At 38.8% G+C, this 14,935-nt stretch overlaps 1 long non-coding RNA gene across 2 annotated transcripts in view; it reads left to right on the top strand.

Annotated features, from left to right (window-relative positions):
- LOC112646585 (uncharacterized) overlaps window positions 1-14,935 on the top strand; it is a 126,029-nt gene that overhangs the window by 82,687 nt on the left and 28,407 nt on the right. The window contains exons 6-7 of one of the 2 annotated variants that reach the window (XR_003127737.3): window positions 3,192-3,289; window positions 11,209-13,636. This is a non-coding gene — a long non-coding RNA (uncharacterized LOC112646585). Of the gene's footprint in view, window positions 1-3,191; window positions 3,290-11,208; window positions 13,637-14,935 lie in introns of those variants that run through there. The other variant, XR_004815725.2, reaches the window with a different exon arrangement.

Below are 14,935 nucleotides of genomic sequence, written 5' to 3'. Positions count from 1 at the left end.
TGTTTAAATAGTATTTATTTAGTTTACCGACATGTTTGACTATTTTTTGCTCACTCACTGCTGCTTCCTGCATCTTCCTCTCTTCAAGTTGAATCTATCTTCTTGAACCAATTTTATTTGTTCTTTCAGCAAGAGTCTAAGATAAATAAACTCTTACTCTTTGTATGTCGGAAATATCTTTATATCACCTTGCTTTTTGAATAATAATTACTTGGGTAGAAAATTCATGGTTGTCAATTATTATCCCTAAGCATTTTGGTGGTTGTCCTATTATGTTCAATTTTTTAGCTGTTTCTTCTGATAGTTACCATTTTTATAGATAATGTATTTAACGTTACTTTGTACTTGCAATGTTAGAAATTAACCAGGGATACCTGGGTGACTCAGTTGATTAAGAATCCAACTCTTGATTTTGGCTCAGGTCATGATCTCAGGGTCTTGATACCAAGCCCCATGTCAGGCTCTGTGCTGGGCATGGAGCCTGCTTATGATTCTCTCCCTCCCTCTCTCTGTGCCCCTCCCCTCCTTTCTAAAAAAGAAAAACAAAGAAAGAAAGAAATTAACCAGATACTTCATATTATGATAAATAAGAATTAAGTTCTCTTATTAAACCTTATGTTACTCCTATTTTTAATTAAATATTTAATATTTACTACAGTGTGCTTATGTTAATACTGTTCACTCTTAAGCCCAGTAGTAAACTATGATTACATTTAAATTGAACTATGATTCAAGTACAAGTGCAACTTTGGGATTTTCTGATAATTTCTATTTGCTATTCATTTATATGCAACGTTTGCTGCTTACTTATCATTGATTGACCTTTTCCCTCAAATGCTGCATATTAGGTTTGCATTCAATTCCCTTGTATTAGTATCTATGGTTGTGTAACAAATTGCCTCAAAACTTTGTGGCTTAACACAAGCAATTTATTATCTCAAATTTCTGTGGGAAAGGAATCAGACTTGAATTAGTTGGGTCTTTTGACTCAGGATTACTCAAAAGGTTGCAACTAAGATGTCAGCCAGGACTGATGACTATCTCAAAGCTCAATTAGGAGATGATCTGTTTCCAAACTCATTCAAGTGGTTGTTAGCAGGATTCAGTTCCTTCTGGGCTTTGTCAAGGACCATTCCTCAGTTTCTTGCCAGACATTCTCCACTGGGCAGCTCACAACATGGCAGCTGGCTTTCATCAGAGCAAGAGATGGAGACTAAGATGGAAGCCAGAATCTTTTTATACTCTCATAATGGAAGTAACATCCCCTCACTTTTACCATATTCTTTTTATTAGAAGCACATTACTAGGTCCAGCCCATCCTAAGAGGAAAGAGTTTTGCAAGGGCATGACCACCAGAAGTCTAAGATCATTAAAAATCATTTTAGAAGCTACCTACCACACTCTTATTTTTTTCCTAGAGTTCTCTTTCCCCTTTGTGTTCTCTCTAGACCAGTTAATCTCTAGTCCTGCCCTCAGTCAACATTCTGAAAGTTCCCTTTATCAGTTTCCTGCATTGGATCTTTGTTTCCTGGATCCGACCATCTCCTTTCTTGGTTTGCTTTCTCTTATTTTAGGAGAACATATCTGTAACTACTGCCCCCTAACAAAGGCACTTGGAAGGTAAATTTTCTATGTCTGTTCATGTGTGAAATATGTTAGTATTAATAATTCTTAGTACTTGGCCAGATACAGAGTTCAAGGTTAAAAGTCAGGATCTGTAAGACCTTACTTTTTTTCTTCTAGCATCAGTGTAGCTGTTGAGGAGTCTTTTCTCTCACTTCTCTGTAAGTGACCAGTTTTTTTATCCTCTATGGAGACTTTCCAGATCTTCTCTTTCTCCCTGATATTCTGGAATTTCAGTGATGTTCTTTGGTAAAGGCCTCATCTTCTTTATTGTTCTGAATACGTACCTTTCCAAACTGAGACTCAAGTCCTTCAGTTTGGAGAACTGTCCCTGTATAATTTCTTCGGTAAGTTCCTCTTTCTGTTTTATCTATTCTTTTTTTCTAGAATTCTTGTTCTATTCTAGTTGGCCTTCGAGATCAGGGGTCAGAAAATGTTTTCTGTAGAGGGTCAGATAGTAAATATTTTAGGCTTTGGGCACCATATATATCCTCTGTCACATATTCTTCTCTCGATAGATAGATAGATAGATAGATAGATAGATAGATAGATAGATAGATAATAGATACACAGACATACACACACATACACAATCTTTTACAAATTTAAAAAGCATTCTCAGATTAAAGGACATACAAAAACGTGCTATGGGCTATATTTGGCCCATGGACCATTAATTGCCAACCTCTTCTAGATAGACACAGCCTATGTTTCTTATCTGCTCTTTCATGCTTTCCATCACTTCTTGCTATAATTTCTGGGTGATTTTCTTGATGTTATATTCCAACTCTACACCATATTTTTTTATTTATTTTTAAACTCCAAGAACACTTTCTTATTCTGCAAATGCTCCCTTTTATAATAACATCTTCTCTACAGATATAAACTAGAGGCTGTTTGTTTTTAAAATGTTTTTCTGTTCCCCACCTTATCTCTATTTCTTTCATGTTCATGCTTTCTATTTGTCTATTTTTGTGCCTCTATTCCCTTTAGGGGTTTTCCTGAAAAAAAAAAAAAAATCCTTGCCTGTCTCTCCTATTGAAATGTGACGTTCTAAACAGGGGGGAATTTATTTAGGAGTGGGAGCAGGGCTTGCCAACTAATGGACTTCAGTTTAGGGTTACCAGATAGAGAATGCTAGAGGGGAAATCTAATCCCTAGGGCCATTTAGTTTATCCAGAGAATGCACTTGTGATCTCCTGCCTGGAGGAGATATGTTGCTGCTGGTGTTCTGTGCATTGAGACTAGGGACTAGGAAGAAAGTTAATTATTCCTCATTGATTTTACCCAGTACCTGTGCCTAAATCCAGAGCCCTTTATCCATATCACCCTCTAAATTAACTTTAGACTGTGGCCTCTTTTATTTGCTAAATGAGTCATCTCATTTAGTCATCTGCCTCTAAATTCCAAAAATCATTTAACTTTCTTACTTCTTTCATTCTCTTTCTATAGTGCATTTTTATGTTTTTAAAAATTCCTCTACAATAATTTTAATAAGGTCTCAGATGTAAGCAGAGATAAACACACATAGTTAATCTACCTTATTTAATCTATCTGTCTTATTTTAGGATTTTAAGACACTTTGGATGAATGGAATGTCATTTTCTGAGATCTGGAAGCCCGAGAACTCTTTAACATAAGAGATCTGAGTGTGGATATCCACCAGGTAAAAGTGGTTCCTCAACGCCAGGCTTTACCATATCAAATGATAAGAATACAAAATATTTTCACTTACCCCTCAGACTGTTATGAGCAGAAAATACTGTTTGTGACCTAATTTTTCTGCTTTATACCTGAATCTTCTATAGTCCACTTCTGTAACATAGGTTGATATTCACACGTACTTTTGATCCCACATTTAATATTAAAGCAAGTGAATATTTCTTCATTGAGTTTGTTTTGCAATGAGATTTACATATATTACCACCATTTTCATAATGCACATTTTTAGAAGATAGGATGAAATATGTAGATATTTCATGGTACCTCTATTCAAAAACTTTTGTGAGAATCAAAATATTTAACATTTCAGCCTTTAAAAGAAAGGAAATTCTGACATATGCTATAACATGGATGAAACTTGAGGACATAATGCTATGTGAACTAAGCCAGTCACAAAAAAGAAAAAAAATATGTATGATTCCACTCATATGAATTTTTATTTACAGTAGTCAAAATCATAGAGACAGAAAGTAGAATAGGTCAGGGGTAGAGGGAGAGGGAGTGAGGAATTATTGTTTAATGGGTATAGAGTTTCAGTTTCACAAGATTAAGAGACTTTTGGAGATGGACGATGGTGGAGGTAGCACAAAATTATGATTTACTTAATACCACTGAGCTGTACAATTAAAAATAATTAAGATGGTAAATTTTATGTTATATATTTATGTTATTTTGTTATATTTTATGCTATATGTTTTATGTATATATACAAAAATAATTGGAAAAATATCTAACACTGAGTTTTATATCATATCATTATTAAATTCATTCAATAAATACTGAGTACCTTCTATGTACCAGGCACTGTTATAGGTATTCAGGAGTCAACAGCCAACAAAATAGACACAATCTCTTCCCTCCTACAGCCTATATTCTAGTTGGGAAACAGAAAATAAATTAGTAAATATATAACATAAAGTAGGGTTAAAGAAATGAGTGACAAGGGTGCTATTTCTTAGTATGATGAGGGAAACCCTCTCTGATTATGCAGCACTTACACAGAGAGACATGATTGGTTTTCATTTCTTATGCCATTTCCAAAGAGAATTTATAATTGTGAGTTAACCAAACACCCACCCACCTCACACACACACAAGAACTATATTTGGTAAAAGCTCTTAAATTTCAGTTACTCATTGTTCTTATGGTTGGTATTGTCACTACTTGAGTATTTGCATTCTCTTCTACTTTTATTTCTTTTCACATTAACAATTGTTATTTCCTGACACAGGCTGAACTTTCCATCCAAAGAAATCCATCTGCTTAAATTGATTATCATTCAGCTATGAGGATTGGCCGTTGTTTTCATGTTTTATCTGAGGAAACTGAGGCACAGAGATCTAAAAGCACATAAGATTTTTTTGGTGAAACCATGCACAAACTTCAGCCCCCTAGCTCAAAGTCTACTTTGTTCCCTAAGACCTGAGTCACCACATTGCTGTAGGAATGGAATAGGACAATTTCTCTGAAAGCACTTGGCACATCCTTAAGCACATTGTAGAAATTCTTTTTTCTTCAGCATCCTTTTACTAATAACTGGCCCCTAGGGTGATAAAACCACCCTTTGCCGCCCTCCCTACTTGGAGAAAGATTTACCTAGCCAAAGATCCTTAGCAGGCATTTTTCTGTCTTCTTTGATTGTTTCTAGCCCCTCCAGCCCATGGTAGTAGATATCTCAGTAATTTGGGGCACTGAGAGGAGCTGGCTTACTGGATCATTTTAGCAACAGATAGTGGCCACAAGGCTAACTATCCTTTGTCCTATGAACTCCTGAATAACATTGCTCTTGCTATAGTCAAAAACACTTCACCTCTTCAACGCTGTGTTTTGTTTTGTGTCACCCATTGGAAGACTAAGTAGCCATGGGAGTGAAATTGACCCTGGTTTCCTTAAATCAGAGATGGCTGAAAAATGGATTCTTTTTTTGTCCCTGTCCAACTGTGGCAGCTCTTTAATTTCAATTAGCAAAGCTTGAAAAAGAATATTATGTCAGATGTAATTAAAGCTGAAAGGATTCCGTGCTTACCTCCAGTCCTTCTCCTGATTGAGGATCTGTAGTGTCCTCCAGCAGGGCTGTAAATTTTGGGTTCTGGGGAATTCTGGTGGCTGGGGCTTTGATGTAGCTCTCTTTTTAAACAAGTGACAGTTCAGGAAGCATAAGCCTCTAGGAAGGATTTATTTAACTTTTTAAAGTCTAAAAATTAGCTGCACGAATAAGACTTGTCTATGCACAACACCAACTTGTTCACTTCAAGCCCTTGCTTTTTCCTCTCTGTGTCTTTCAAAGCTCCTCCTCCCCTCCAACTGGGGAAGGCCAACCATCTTCTCCTCTATGAAACAAGTATTTGTTCTGGTTGACATGTTAGAATCTCTACCAAGAAGCAAATCAACCCCTTGCCTGCAACTTCTTAGGTTTCATTGCATCAGTCAGGGTCCTGGCAGGAGACAAAATCCACTCACACTGTTACAGATGAAGAGAATTTAAGATAGGAGCTACTGATAGAGGAAGGGACAGAATTAAGAGAACAGAGGAGGAAAAGTGAGGTGACCAAGGACTAGCAATAGCAGGAAATTGTTATTACCCCTGGAAGGGAAGGAACAAGAGAGACATACAGTATTACCAGACCAAGTGAGAAGCATAAAAGTGGCCCAACAGAAACTGTAGTCATGGAAGGATGTGGCCTTCCCAGAGAGTCTGAAGCAAGGAAGAAACGTCCTCCTGCCTCCCAGTCTTCTGGATGTGCTTCCGTGGCCAACCCAGACAGGGCAGTTAGCTGTTGCTCCTTCTGTATGGGTCTTGTTTCCCCAGTTTGTGTGTAGTCAGCCTGAAGGCCAGTATTATGTGTCCTATTTGTTCTGAATCTCATGGGTCTCAACATAATACTGAGCACATAGGTGCTCAATTAATGGTCTTGTTAGATTATTTTAATATAATTAAATTATTATTATATAAAAATATAATTTAAAAAAGATTTCACTAAGCATTATTATCATATCAAATGTGTAATGTATAATAATACCTATTTTTTCTTTGGGGGGATTATATATGTTTTTAGTATTAAGATATATTTGATATATAACATTGTATAAGTTTAATATATAATGTATTAATTTGATGCATTTATATGTTGCAATATGATTACTGTTAAAGCATTAGTTAACATCTCTATTGTGTCCCATATTTTTGCATGTGGTGAGAACATTTAAGATCTAGTTTCTTAGCAACTTTGAAGTATGTAATAGAGTAGTTAACTATAATCTTTCGCTTCAATTATATTTTTTACACTATAATAATTAATTATACTCAAATAATCTAACAAGAGCATTATATTGAGCACTTGTATTGCATTTTGCTTTATTAAGCTTCACAGACACTGCATTTTTTTACAAATTGAAGGTTTGTGGCAACCCTGCATCAACCACATCTATCAGTGTCATTTTTTTCAACAGCATTTGCTCACTTCATGTCTCTGAGTCACATTTTGGTAATTCTCACAATATTTCAAACCTTTTCATTATTATTACATTATTGCTTTTTGTGTGTTTTTTTCTGTTTTGTTTTTACAGAGGAAGAGATAGGGGTGCAGGGAGGGACAGTGGGAGAGGGAGAGAGAGACTCTTAAGCAGGCTCCATGTCCAGCATGGAGCCCAAGGTAGGGTTGTTCTCATGACCCTGAGATCATGACCTGAGTCAAAATCAGGAGTCAGATGCTTAACTGATTAAGCCACCCAGGTGCCTTTTGTTTTTATTATTGTTACGGTGATATTGTAATTGTTTGTTATGTATATTCTTTTTTTAGACATAACACTATTGCACACCTTTATATGCACTGAAAAACCAAAAAAATTCACTCAACTCATATTTTTGTGATAGTAGCTTTATTGGTCTGGAATCAAACCTGCAATATCTCTGAGGTACGCTTGTGATGTGATAATAATAAATATAGAGTGATAACCCTGAGAATACATGTGGGGCATCATTGTAAATCAATGAGTGGATCTCAACCAGACATAGAGCAGACCCTCTGTTAAGAAGAGTAAAGAGGGACGCCTGGGTGGCTCAGTGGTTGAGTGTCTGCCTTCAGCTCAGGGCGTGATCCTGGAGCCCCAGAATCAAGTCCCACATTGGGCTTCCTGCATGCAGCCTGTTTCTCCCTCTGCCTGTGTCTCTGCCTCTCTCTCTGTCTGTGTCTCTTATGAATGAATAAATTTAAAAATCTTAAAAAAAAGAGAGAGAAAAGTAAAGAAACAGCACAGCCACCGAGAAATGGCAGTTAATGGACATGTTTGGCCAAGTACAATATGCACATGACTTTCTGGAGACAAGCACTATTAGATAGGTGTATTTACATGGTCTGTTTGAAGAGGTTAAGTGATGAGGGGCACCTGGGTGGTGCAGTGGGTTAAGCATCTGACTCGATTTTGGCTCAGGTCATGATCTCAGGGTCATGAGATGGAGCCCTGTGTCTGGCTCCACACTCAGTGTAGAGTCTGCTTAAGACTCTCTCTCCCTTTTCCTCTGCCCCTCTCCCACCCTCACACATTCTCTCTCTCTCTCAAATAAATAAATAAATCTTAAAAAAAAAAAAAAAAAAAAAAGGTGACAAGAGGAGAGAAATGCCATTTCCAAGAAGAAGGCTAACCAGGACTGTGTAGGCCCAGCTGGCTATGTGGAATTTATTTAAGAGCAGAGGTGTGTGGGAAAAAGGGACAGCACTGGTGAAACATGGAGGTTGGGTTCTAGCAAATGGTCTGTGGCTCAAAAACGATTTTGTCACCATTTACCCTAAAGGTTTTGCAGAGTCTGGATTCCTGAGTTGTAAGCATTGCTCCCTCGCTCTGGGGCGGACATGTTGCTGTGCCACAGCTGACTTGCCACCTGGTCCTGCTGACCAAACTGCAGGTCCCTTTACTGCTTCTGACTCATCTGGCACCAAAGTTTTGAAGGTGCATTTCCTTGTATTTAAGTAAATGCTAAGGCACGCCGACAAATGCTGGCAAAAAAAAAAAACTGGATCCCTTCTGCTTCAATGACAAAAAGCCACAAATAACATAAAACAATTAACTTTGATTATCTTTATAAGCAGTGTGCACTTTTATTCACAACACATTTTAGATCATAGATTTGATTTTTCCTTCACCCCAGATCATTTCACAACCATCTTTTTCTGCCAATAGTTGGCGTGCCTGCCAAAAATGCAAACTAACTTAAACTTACCTTTAGGCAAACATAGTTAGAATGGAAATTGTATATTCAATCCAATAACCTTTTGGGGAAAAAAGATTAAGTGAATGTCCTTATGGATTAGCAAAGGAGAGTCAAGTCTAAAGGTCTCCTCTATCATTTAAAGAACTCTTTGTTGACCCTGCTGCCCCTTCAGTTTAGCATGTGATTTTTCTCCTTTTGGCTGCCAACATTCTCAAGGAGGTGGCTATGTCTTCCTTCCACCTTTCCCCACCACACATTCCTTATTTAGTCCCCAAAAAGCTGACTTCATGGCACTTGCAATGGTTTATTTTTTGTGTCAACTTGACTAGGACATGGGCTGCTGGGACATTTGGTCACACATTCTGGGCATGTCTGTAGGTTGTTTCTGGATGAAATTAAGATTTGAATTGGTAGACTGAGCAAAGCAGATCACCCTCCCCAATGTAGATGAGCTTCAACCAATCACCTGAAGACCTAAATAGAACAAAAAGACTAAGCAAGAGGAAACTTCTCTTGCCTGAGCTGGGACATTGGTCTTTTTCAGCCTTCAGACTCAGACTGAATATCTGCTCTGCTTGGGTCTCTAGCTGGGTGGCTTTTGAATTGAAATGTATGCAATCAGCTCTCTTGATTCTCAGGTCTTTGGACTTGAACTTACATATCAGCTCTTCTGAGTCTTCAGCTTGCTACCTGCAGGTATTGGAAATTCTTAGTTTCCATAATTGTGTGAGCCAATTCCTTATAACAGATCATATGTATATAATATATGCATAATATGCATAAAAAATCTTATATATAAATATGTGTTTATATACACATACATATAAAATTGATCATTTCCCTGGAGAACCCGGACTAATACAGCTCCATTGAAACTACTCTCAAATGTCATCAATAGTCTTCTAGTTAGGTTCTATGGGCAGATCTCTATCTTTCTCTTTGTTGATGCTGACACTCACTGCTCTGCCCACCTCTCAGGGACTCCTACTTCCTCTCCCCATTTCTTGGTTCTCAGTCCCGCTCTCACTACTTTTCCAATTCTCACCACTGTAGCTCCCATTTCTCTACTAAGTCATAACTCTTGAGTTTCCCCTACCTTCCAGTCCAGTATCTCTTGCCACTTATTATCCACTGCTCTTCAACATTACCATCTTACGTAAAAGTCAGTGATTCTACCTTCTTTCCCACAAAGTCATCTCTTCCTGTGCCTGAAAAACCTGTGCCTGCTTCCCCTACCCCAGGATCCAATTAATCACCAAGTCTTGTTGGTTTTTCCTTTCATTTCCAGACACCCCCTTCTTTTCATTCTTTCTACTTCAATGCTAGCCACGCCCTCATTCCCACAACAGCCTTCTCATTGGCCCCCTGCCTTCAGCCTCTCTTCTCCTTTACCTGGACACCACTGCCAGATTAATAGTAGCTGACATTATCTCATTATGTCTGTCCCCTCTTCAATCACCTCCAATGACTCAAGGCAAATCCCAGACTTCTTTGCTGAGCCCCTAAGCCTCTCTGCCATCTGATCCACCATTCCAGGCTGACTATCAGGACAAAATAGAATTCCAGGTAATTGGAGTCATGCTGCATAGGACTGCCTTTCTGACACATCTTGTATTGCTTGCAACACTGAAAACTACACAGGTGTATTTTCCCACTTAAAATCTCCCTGCATACATGTTTAAAAATGTTGGTATCACGTGTATTCTGGGTGAATAATGAGTCACATGAAGTTTACTATAAATCTTTTAAGAAGTAAACATTCCTTAGCCAGCTTTTGGTCGTCACTATTTATCTATAGTCATCATTGCCACACTGAGTTAGCTGAGAGCAGTACTTTGGGAAATAGTGATTAACAGTTTGGACCCTAAATCAAACTCCTTGGGTTTGGATCCTAGTTCTACCACATATGGGCTGTCTGGACTTGGGCAAATCCCTTAGCCTCTTGGGCCTCAGTTTCATCATTTATAAGATGGAAATGACAGGGGCATCTGGTTGGCTCAGTTGGTTAAGTGTCTATCATTGGCTCAGGTCATGATCCTAGGGTCCTGGGATCAGGTCCCATGTTGGAATCCTTGCTCAGCAGGGAGTCTGCTTCTCTCTCTCCCTCCCTGCCACCCCCCACTGCTTGTGTTCTCTCTCTCTCTAAAATAAATAAATAAAATCTTTTTTAAAATCAAAAAAATAAATATAAAAAGTTGGAAATGACAATAGTCACACCCACAGGACTTTTGCAGGGCTTAACAGAAAGTGGTTAGACCAGTGTAAGTGCTCATTATACAGGCTCTCTGAGTTTCAGTCATTATTGCATCATACTGATGGTGAACTGCCAATGCAGTATTGGAATTACCCTATGGAGCTGACCTTCTGGAGTGTCCACATCCCAGCTGCAAGTGAGTGGGCATCCTGGTGCTCCCCAGGCCTTGGCTCAGTTCCAAAAGTTATAAATAGATGTAGGTCGTGGAGTCCCCCTACCTGGAGGCTCTTCTAGTTCTGCCCCTTTGCCAGCCACTCTATAAGGACTGTTATATGCATTACCTCATTTCAACCTCTCAACAACCCATAAAATAAAACTGAGACTCTAGGAGACTAAGTAATTTGCCTAAGTCTACATAGCCAGAATTTGAGCTCAGATTTGCTCTATTTTTTTCTCTTAGGGCCTCGGAGATGCAGAGATCTGCATCTGATGGGATTTGTCCCATCTCTGCCAAACCCTCCAAGTCACTACTCTCACTTCCTCAGAACTCTGCTCCATCTTCCAACTAGCAGTTATCTAGTGAAGACACTCATTCATTTTTAGTTGATTGGAACCAAGACAAAGCAAAGCAGTGAGATTTCTTTTCTGGCTCTCTGGTTGTTGTCACTACAGCTCCCAACTTCATACGCAGTCACCCTAGAGCAATGGAAAAGGAAGAGACTCAGACCCTCAGAGCACCTGATGCTTTTAAAGTTCACCTGCTGACATTATTCCATGGGACATCAAGGATGATAGGCAGGGCTTAGCTGTGATGGCTCCCGTCTATCTTGAGCCAAGGAGGCTTGGAGAAGTTAGACTGGAAATACATCATTGGACTTAAGTGTTAAGTTAAAAGTCTGAGAACAGTCTTCCTGGTTGTGCAAATGTTCTCAGTGAAGTCACCACCATGGCCAAATGGTGGATATGAATTCTGCACCTAGGAATTGTACTTACCTTTCTTGCAGTTCAAATACATTATTATGCCAACATTAGCTAGCAGGAAAGGTTTATAATCACTCCACACAATGTCACCAAGGTCTGTGGAAGTCTGTTTCTTCTGTGCCTCCAGTGGTTCTATTCTCATTACCAATTCAGTCGGGACAAGATCAACAAAGCTGAGGTAACAAACTCTGAAATCTAATAGCTTAACACAACAAAATCTTTCTTCATATTTATGCAAAGTCTGAACGTTGGGGGTCCTCCATGGAGTGCCTCAGGGACCTTGGGTCCCTCTCTTTGGGAACATTGCTATCTCAACAAGAAGCCCCTAGAGTGATCATGGCAGGGAACAAGAGAACACAGAGGTGGCATATCAATTCTCAAATACCCCAGCCTGGAAGTGACATACATTATTTGCATGCATACTACAGTGGCTAGGACTAGTCACGTGGCCCTGCCTAACTGCAGGAGGCAGAGGAATGTCATCTTCCTCATTAAGGAAGAAAAGGAGAGCTAGCTATACAAGTACACTAGTAATTTCTGTGATGGTATTTACATAAGAAACCATCAGAAACAAAATCAGAGTTCTTCAAACTTGTGATAAGAATACTCTTTTTATTAACTATTTTTATCTATAAAAGTAATACATCATCATAGTAAAAAGAATTCAAAATGCACAGTAAGGTATCAGGTGAAAAGTGGAATTCTCCTCCTATCTAATTCTTACCCTCTCCCTCCAGGTCTTCCCCAGAAGTTTCCTGTATATTCTTCCTGCTATTGTTTTTTAACTCAATAATGTCTTAGGTAGCTTTTCATATCAAACCACATAGAGCTACCATCTTATTTTAATCACCTAGTATAAATGCCCCAATCAACCCCTTTAATCAACATTTAGGTTGCTTTCCATTTCGAACTATCATAAACCATGCTCTCTGCATACATAGTTCAGTAGATGTAGTATATGCTAAGATAAACTTCTACATGATGGAACACAAAGTCAAAATGCCATATAGGCATTTTAAATCTTGAAATCCACTGCCTAATTGCTCTCTCAAAAGGGCAATTTTATTTACTCAAAAAATGATGGGCCTGCTATTTAAATATTGATGACAGTAAGGAATTTTTGCGAATTTTGCTAGGCGTGACAATGATACTTTTTTTAAAGTTCTTATCTGTTAGGGATAATTACTGAAGTGTTTGTAAGAGAGATAATACAATGACTTAGATTTGCTTTTAAATAAGTAACTCAAGCCAAAAAAAGATGATGTGGGATGGATAAAGCACAAATGGTAAACTATTGATCATTGTTGAAGTGGATGATTCATTATACTCTTCTCTCAACCCTTGTATTTGATATTTTCCATAATAAAAAGTTAATTCTTTATGCTTATTCTAAGAGGAGATGTTTGAGAGGCTTATTGCAGCACATTGTCAACGTCCTGATTAAAGTCAGAGGAGTCCTGGGTGAAAGCGGTCTTACATGGTTAGCCAGGAGGTGCTGGAGAGAGATGAGGATTTGGAATGAGGCTAAAAATAGAGTTCTAGAAGAAAGAGAAGGAGGAACTTGCAGAAGGAGAAGGAGAGATGTTCCCAGTCCTATCCATCCTTCCCCTCACCCCCAAGTGAACCACATAGAAACTCTTACTTTGGAGGGTGGAATTGTGTCTGGGCATGTAAGACTGTGCACAGCAATGGAGGGTACATGACAGGGAGTAAAGAGGGAAGAGTAGAGTAGACAAGGAGGAGAGAGGGAAGATTAAATGTGCAGCAGCAACTTCCTCAGTGAAGCCATTTAGCATGCCAGGGAAGCACCTGAACACTATATTCAGAATTCCAGGTTCACATCCCTTCCCAGGCCAAGCAGGTGTGCTTATCTTCCCAGCAGTCCACTCAAAATTGTTTAGAGATCAACCAGGATGAAGCCGATATTTAGGTGATTCCCCTAGTGTCATTAAATTCTAGACTCACAACATGTGACCATGGATGTATAATTTTTGTCTGTGTGTACATATATGTGCCCAGCAGAAAAAATAAATTGTATATGTGAGAGAATTCTCTGTTTTTTAAGTAAGAATATGAGCACTTAGCAGAGGGAACTGAAGTATGATTGATGATTGTATCCTCCTCTGGCAGATTTATTACAAAAATGACTAAATCCAAGGACTGTCTTCTCTTAGGATACGAAACGCTGATCTCTAAGAATCCTATGAAAGAGATACTATAAATAAAAGGGCCCTGCATGTAAATTTTAGAACTTCATGAAAAGAAGCCATTTTGCAGCCAGGTAACCACAGATGTGTGCTCATCATCTGTGCTATATTCTCTGTTTCCAGCATTGATCCCAGCCCTGTGCTTGTGTCATACCCTTTTGTGTATGTAATAACAGCCAACAAAGTGGCCAAGACAAGAATGTGTTGGGTTCAACCTACCTACAGCAATCCAGGATACCCACAGGGGTTTGTTTTCATCCTTGACATCCAGTGCAATTGGACATACACTTTCAGTTGCTGTAGGAGATGCTACAGAGCCAGGGCAGGGGTGGGGGGATGTGTTGATGAGAAGCTGATTATCTTTTCCAAAATGAGTCATCTGTTCAATGCTGATCCATGGCAGGGGATCCACTCAACATGTGGCCAAACAATTCTTCCAGTGACTTTCTGCCTTTGTGTTATCACAGCGCTAAACCTCAGTGGTACAAGAAGTAGGAAATATCATTCATTTCTAAGAGCTAATCACTTTTAAAAATTATGGAAAAGAGTATTTGAAAGTTAATGTCCTGTTTGTCATCTCCCCATGAAGCTTCCACTTCTCTTTCTCCTAAGCTTTAAGCCCTGTCCTGGGCCAGAAAGGCAAATTCCCAACCCATAAACACTGACAATGACATCTTGAGGGTCCTGGCCCATGTGCCAGTCAAAATAGTATGTACTTTAATTTGCTCTCCAATATGGCAGTCACTAGCCTTTATGGCTCTTTAAATTCAAATTAATTCAAATTAAGCAAAATTTTAAATTCAGTTCTGCATTTACAGCAGCCACATTTCAAGTACCTGTGCTTGGGGCCACCCTGCTGGAGAGTGTAGATCTAGAACATTTCCATCATCACAGAAAGTTCCACTGGGCAGTGCTGCTGCTCTGATGCCGTCATTTAAACTGGTATGAGGTCTTTGAAAGGCCCCAAAATCTACGTGGAGGCAAATGATAAAAAATGGT

Source organism: Canis lupus, chromosome 5 (genome assembly GCF_003254725.2).
Source record: "Canis lupus dingo isolate Sandy chromosome 5, ASM325472v2, whole genome shotgun sequence".
Classification (NCBI taxonomy): Eukaryota; Metazoa; Chordata; class Mammalia; order Carnivora; family Canidae; genus Canis; species Canis lupus.
This window is presented reverse-complemented; position numbering and strand designations above follow the sequence as displayed.